The sequence below is a fragment of the Terrapene carolina genome, unplaced genomic scaffold (genome assembly GCF_002925995.2).
Source record: "Terrapene carolina triunguis isolate 2854851 unplaced genomic scaffold, T_m_triunguis-2.0 Scaffold395, whole genome shotgun sequence".
NCBI classification, from domain to species: domain Eukaryota; kingdom Metazoa; phylum Chordata; order Testudines; family Emydidae; genus Terrapene; species Terrapene triunguis.
The window spans coordinates 1,823,361-1,831,172 of NW_020664746.1; positions in this window are offsets into that span (position 1 = coordinate 1,823,361).

Here is a 7,812-nt window from a genome sequence, read left to right on the forward strand (position 1 = left end):
CTCTTTTGGACAATCCTTTCATCTTTCACCAAGCTCTGAAACAGAAATAAAGACAACCAGAAATTGGGGCTCCTTTCTCCAGCATCTGCCATAGGACCAAATCCTGAGATCCTTACTAAGGCAACCTCACCAATTAACTGAATGGACCAATGGTGTGGTTTTCAGACATGTTGAGAACTTGCAGTTCCCATTGACGATTGCAGCTGCTTAGTATTTCTCTGGATTTTACCACAGTCCTGTGACTTCAGGGCTTCAAAGATTTGGCACCTCGAGTTTACTTTTATCAGTGAAGGAAGTCCCCTCACTCTTGCTTTCACACTAGCAAGGTCACAGGGATTATTGGTGCAATAAAGTCACCTTTTAATGAGGGGGAAGAACTGGAGCTGGGTATGACAAGGAAAACTTTAACACAGTTGCTGATGGGATCTGTGCTAACATTTCAACACAGCCATGACTGAGAGAATAATTATGCAAGATGATAAATGAAACCACTTAGGAACACCTGTGCCAGCATACACTGCTTGGGAAATTCCAATTCCAGAACAGACACTGTATTCCGATACCATGGGGATTGGGGCTTTATAAATACCTAGGCAGATAAGATTGAACTTAGGTGCCAGATGCTGATTTTTGATTCGAGTTATCCTGCTGGAGATAAATAAAGTAAAATTATATGCTATAAATAAGTGCCCCTGACTTGCGGCTGGGTCAGTTTACCATCTCTACACAGAACTGTAATCTCTGTAGGGATCTGACACTACCTTGCATCTCTGCTGAGATCTGTTTGTAATGCTGTATTGACTAAGGCCTGGTCTACACTAGGACTTTAATTCGGATTTAGCTGCCTTAATCCGAATTAACCCTTCACCCGTCCACACTACAGAGCCAGTTAATTCGAATTAAAGGGCCCTTTAAATCGATTTCTGTACTCCACCTCGACGAATGGAGTAGAGCCTAAATCGATTTTGTTAATTCGAATTAGGGTTAGTGTGGACGCACACCACCGAATTACTGTGGTTTAAAACCGAATTAAGGTGCTTAGTGTGGCCGCGCACAATCGAATTTATACAACCTGTTTCCTAAATTCGAATTATCTAAATTCGGATTAATCCTGTAGTGTAGACATACCCTAAGGCTCACTGAATTTCCCATCACAACTGTTTTTGACAGAAAATTGGATTCTCAACTAAACAAATTGTTTTGTGAAAAGTGTCTAATCTTTGGTTGTTTGGGGGGAAAAAAACACATACACCAGAAAATGGAAATATTGCAATTTGGACATGCTGTCACAGTGCCTTGTGCGAACAGTAATTCAGTTGCCCCATGTCCTTCCATGATTCAGGTTCTCCAACAAGACTGCATCTCCCTTGATACATCGTGGACTGCCTCCCTTCTCCAAGATGGGAGAACATGGTGTGTCCCAGGAGATGGAATCTGAGCTGGGAGGTTGGCCTATAGACAAAAACAGGACTATGAAGCACCCAAACTACAAATCCCATGAGGCATTGCAGCAGCATTTCTGAATCAAAATATTTTGGCTTTCAGCTGAAATTTTTGTTCTTTGGACTGAAAGTTTATGGTATTTGAATTTTTGCCAAAAAATCAAAATTTTTTCCATGGAAAAGTTTAGTAGAAACTGATTTGATTCTTCAGGAGGGTGGGTAGAGTTCTGATTTGCTGATGCCTCCTGAAACAGGTGCATGTGGATTCTGGTAATTATGACCTGAGAAAAGACAAAAGGGGCTGGATACAACAGTGTGGGCTGCTGCACATGGAACTGCAGAGTTGTCTGAAATGCACCTGGAAAAAATAATTACCAATTGCACTTTGCCATGGGCCTTCTCAGGATGACCTTAATAGAAAGCCGCTTTCTTCAGTCCTCCCACTCACTACAAATCAGTCCTTATGAGAACTTCCTGGTAAAAAAAATCATTGCTGGCTACATTTACAATAATCCATGCATGATTCAGAGAAACCTTCTTGTTCCGTTTAGAAGAAAGGTGAGGAGACTTACTACAGTTATCAGGTGCAGTCTCGAAAATACTGTACGGATGCTGTTGGTAAGCCGAGGAAGGCTGTAGTAGTCTGGAGAGGGCAGGTGTTGCCTAGTGGTTAGATAAGCAGTCATGGGTTCCAGTCTCTGTTCTGTCATTGATGTGCAGTGTCACTTCCCTGCTCTGACTTCCTCCCCCACATCTGAAAACTTGGGATAATGAACGTTAACTGATGGAGGATGAGGTGGGTGTCAAGGCTTAGTTAATATTTCAGAGCCTTTTGCCATCCTTGGAACAAAAGCAGAATTATTTAATTTATCCAACAGTCCATATCCCTCTTCTAGTCAATCTGGTAGTCTGGAGATAATCCTGAATTAGCTGGCAAGTGTGTGGAGGGAAAGGGATGGATGGAGGAGGAACCAAGGCTCCTCCCACTTTCTTCCCTTCTCTGCCGCCTCCCCCACCCGGGGGGAGAGTATCAGGTGACCAGCCCCTGCTTTCCCACCTATGGCTGGCAGCAAACCCAACACCTCAAATTGACTGGATCACTCTCATTTATTCAGTCCTTGCTTTTTCTCTCTGCTATGCCAACTGACAGATCAGTCCTGAAGTCTTCTGGGACATTTGGCTCTGTAATCCCTTCCCTTCTTCTGCATCTTATTTTCTCCTCCCCATCAGTTCCTTCTCTTTACCAAGGCAGAGTTCCTCCCCTTCAGCAAACGGCTGATCCCCACCATAACCTTTTGGGTCCCGGGACACTTATTATTGCAGCTTTTGTTTATTATTACTATTTTATTTGATTTAAACAATCAGAGCATAGCTGAGGAGCCAAAAATAGGAAACCCAAGAGAGACTCAAAGGCTGGGGCTTGGTTCGCCAGAACATTTTTAGGTGATTAAGACAAAGTCATGTTAAAAAAACAACACCACAAAAAGAACCCCAATGACTTCTGAAAAGAAAAATGACAAACACTGTATACAGTGATTACCATTCTTCACTTAAGTTCAAGCCCCAGGCAAAAATAGTATCACGTACAGGATGCTCTGTAGTATTGTTAGTACTGAATCAAACAGGGAATGCTGCTGAGACGCATTCCAGGGCACAGACACACACAGGCCCAGAGTGCTGCTTGCAGGTCTGACCTTCCTTTTCTTTGCATGGATTGTAAAACGGAGGTTCTGACATCCATGATCACTAGTGATCGCAGTGCACTTATTGTAAATGTCAGGATGTTAACCCCATGTTCCTTCAGATACTCTATTCTGCCTCCTTGTTTTGCCTCCCACCACCGCTTGCAGTACTCTTCTTAGGGTATGTCTACACTACAAAATTAGGTCGGATTTATAGAAGCCGGTTTTATAGAAACCGGTTGTATGCAGCCGATTGTGTGTGTCCCCACATAAAATGCTTTAAGTGCATGAAGTCGGCGGACCGCGTCCACAGTACCGAGGCTAGCGTCGACTTCCGGCGCATTGCACTATGGTACCTATCCCACAGTTCCCGGAGTCTCCGGCGCCCATTGGAATTATGGGTTGAGATCACAATGCCCGAATGATGCAAAGCAGTGCCGCGAGGGGTTCTGGGTACATTGCGTCAGGCCCCTCCCCCGCCGTCACAGCAACGGCAGACAATAGATTCGCGCCTTTTTACCTGGGTTACCTGTGCAGACAACATACCACGCCAAGCTCAGCTCACCGTCACCATATGTCTTCCGGGTGCCGGCAAACGTGGGACTGCATTGCTAAACAGCAGCAGCAGCTTACTGCCTTTTGGCGGTAGACGGTGCAGCATGACTGGTAGCCTTCATTGGCGATCTGGGTGCTGGCAGCCGTAGGGCTGCATTGCACCAGCCCCTTGCCTTTTGGTAGAAGATGGTTTATTACGACTGGTAACCGTCGTCGTCGTACTGCAGTGGCTGTCAATCATGGGCACCCGGGCAGACAATGATGGTTATCAGTCGTAGTATGCTATTTTCTGCCAAGTGCCCAGTATTGTCTGCTAAGCACCCAGAAGAGGCCGATGGCGATCTGGGTGCTGGCAGCCATGGGGCTGGCAGACGTGGGGCTAGATTGCTACACAGCAGCAACCCCTTGCCTTTTGGGCAGTAGATAGCATATTACGATTGGTATCCATCATTGTCATATTGCAGTGGGAATCAGATCGTGCAATAGACCTGAAGGCTTACTGCCAAGTGCCCAGTATTTGCTGCCAAGCACCCAGAAAATGCCAAGGGCTATCAGTCATGCTGCACCGTCGTCTTAAGATGTAAAAAATAGATTTATTCTGCATTCATTTGCTTCCCCCCTCCCTCCTGATAAACCCAGGCTTTTAAGTTCAATCTTTGGGGGGGGGGGCATTCTGTGTGACAGTTGTTTGTGCTTCTCCCTGATGCAAAGCCACCTTTCTTGATTTTAATTCCCTGTACCTGTACGCCATGTCATCACTCGCCCCTCCCTCCCTCCCTCTCTCCCTCCCTCCCTTCTTCCCCTGGTCCGTCAGATACTACTTTCGCGCCTTTTTTCAGACCAGACGCCATAGCCAGCACTGGGATCATGGAGCCCGCTCAGATCACCGCGGCAATTATGAGTACTATGAACACCACACGCATTGTCCTGGAGTATATGCAGAGCCTCCTGGACATGCCAAAGCAAAACCAGGACCAGCTGAGGAGGAGGCGATTGCAGCGCGGCGACGATAGTGATGAGGAAATTGACATGGACCTCTCACAAGGCACAGGCCCCAGCAATGTGGAAATCATGGTGTTACTGGGGCAGGTTCATGCCATGGACCGCCGATTCTGGGCCCGGGAAACAAGCACAGACTGGTGGGACCGCATCGTGTTGCAGGTCTGGGACGATGCCCAGTGGCTGCGAAACTTTCGCATGCGTAAGGGCACTTTCATGGAACTTTGTGACTTGCTTTCCCCTGCCCTGAAGCGCCAGAATACCAGGATGAGAGCAGCCCTCACAGTGGAGAAGCGAGTGGCGATAGCCCTGTGGAAGCTTGCAATGCCAGACAGCTACCGGTCAGTCGGGAATCAATTTGGAGTGGGCAAATCTACTGTGGAGGCTGCTGTGATCCAAGTTGCCAGGGCAATGAGAGACCTGGTGATATCAAGGGTAGTGACTCTGGGAAACGTGCAGACCATAGTGGATGGCTTTGCTGCAATGGGATTCCCAAACTGTGGTGGGGCGATAGACGGAACCCATATCCCTATCTTGGCACCGGCGCACCAAGCCACCGACTACATAAACCGCAAGGGGTACTTTTCAATGCTGCTGCAAGCCCTGGTGGATCACAAGGGACGTTTCACCGACATCAACGTGGGCTGGCCGGGAAGGGTACATGATGCTCGCGTCTTCAGGCAGTCTCTTCTGTTTCGAAAGCTGGAGGAAGGGACTTTCTTCCCGGACCAGAAAATAACCATTGGGGATGTTGAAATGCCTATCGTTATCCTTGGGGACCCAGCCTACCCCTTAATGCCATGGCTCATGAAGCCGTACACAGGCAGCCTGGACAGGAGTCAGGACCTGTTCAACTACAGGCTGAGCAAGTGCCGAATGGTGGTGGAATGTGCATTTGGGCGTTTAAAAGCGCGCTGGCGCAGCTTACTGACTCGCTCAGACCTTAGCGAAAAGAATCTCCCCATTGTTATTGCTGCTTGCTGTGCGCTCCACAATATCTGTGAAAGTAAGGGGGAGACATTTATGGCGGGGTGGGAGGTTGAGGCAAATCGCCTGGCCGCTGATTACGCGCAGCCAGACACCAGGGCGGTTAGAGGAGCACAGCAGGGCGCGGTGCGCATCAGAGAAGCGTTGAAAACCAGTTTTGTGACTGGCCAGGCTACGGAGTGAAACTTCTGTTTGTTTCTCCTTGGTGAACCCTCCGCCCCTCCCCCCCACCCGGTTAACTCTACTTCCTGCAAACCAACCACCCCACCCTCCCCTACTACCCTCCCCCCTTCGAGCACCACTTGCAGAGGCAAAGTCATTGTTACTTCACATTCATGCATTCTTTATTAATTCAGCACACAACTAGGGGGATAATTGCAAAGGTAGGCCTGGATGGGTGGGGGAGGAGGGAAGGAAAAAGACACTGTGCACTTTAAAACTTTAAAACTTATTGCACTGGAAATCATCTAGGCTGGAGTGATTGGGTGGCCGGAGGCCCCCCCACCGTATTCTTGGGCGTCTGGGTGAGGAGGCAATGGGACTTGGGGAGGAGGGCTGTTGGTTACAGAGGGGCTGTAGCGGCGGTCTCTGCTCCTGCTGCCTTTCCTGCAGCTCAACCATACGCAGGAGCATATCACTTTGATGCTCCAGCAGCCGGAGCATCAACTCTTGCTTTCTGAGTACAAGTTGACGCCACCTCTCCTCTTCAGCCCGCGTTTCAGCACGCAACTTCTCCTCTTCAGCCCGCGATTCAGCACGCCACCTCTCCTCTCGCTCATATTGGGCTTTTTTAAAATCAGTCATTGACTGCCTCCACGCATTCTGCTGTGCTCTGTCAGCGTGGGAGGCAGTCTGTAGTTCAGGAAACATTTCGTCACGCGTCCTTCGCTTCCTTCTTCGAATATTCACTAGCCTCTGCGAAGGAGTAAGATTTGCAGCTGGTGGAGAAGGGAGAGGTTGTTAAAAAAGATACATTTTAGAGAACAATGGGTACACTCTTTCACGTTAGATTTTGCTGTTCACAACATCACACAGCACATGTGCTTTCGTTACAAGGTCGCATTTTTCCTCTTATATTGAGAGTCTCCTGGTTTGGTGTGGGAGATCACTCACGCAGTGCCAGGACACAGATTTCAGCTTGCAGGCAGCCATGGTAAGACATACAGTCTTTGGGCTTTTTTAACCTTCTTAACATGTGGGGATGGTTTCAAACAGTACTGCCCTCATTTCCCATACCAAGCACCCGTTTGGTTGGCCATTTTAAAATGGGTTTGCAATGTAAAAGGAGGGGCTGCGATTTCAGGTTTAACATGCAGCACAAACCCAACTAACTCCCCTCCCCCACACACCCAATTCTCTGGGATGGTCACTTCACCCCTCCCCCCACCGCGTGGTTAACAGCGGGGAATATTTCTGTTCAGCAGAGCAGGAAGGGGCACCTCTGAATGTCCCCTTAATAAAATTGCGCCATTTCAACCAGGTGACCGTGAATGATATCACTCTCCTGAGGATAACAAAGAGCGATAAGGAATGGATGTTGTCTGCATGCCAGCAAACACCGGGACCATACGCTGCCATGCTTTGTTATGCAATGATTCCAGACTACGTGCTACTGGCCTGGCGTGGTAAAGTGTCCTACCATGGCGGACGGGATAAGGCAGCCCTCCCCAGAAACCTTTTGCAAAGGCTTTGGGAGTACATGAAGGAGAGCTTTCTGGAGATGTCCCTGGAGGATTTCCGCTCCATCCCCATACACGTTAACAGACTTCTCCAGTAGCTGTACTGGCCGCGATTGCCAGGGCAAATTAATCATTAATCATTAAACACGCTTGTTTTTAAACCATGTGTAATATTTACAAAGGTACACTCACCAGAGGTCCCCTGTGTGCCCTCAGGGTCTTGGGTGAGTTCGGGGGTTACTGGTTCCAGGTCCAGGGTGACAAACATATCCTGGCTGTTGGGGTAACTGGTTTCTCCACTTCCTTGCTGCTGTGAGCTATCTATGTTCTCTCCATCCTCATCTTCCTCATCCGCCGAACCCGCTTCCCTGTTTCCAGCGAGGGACTGATAGCACACGCTTGGGCTAGTGGTGGCTGCACCCCCTAGAATGGCATGCAGCTCCGCGTAGTAGCGGCATGTTTGCGGCT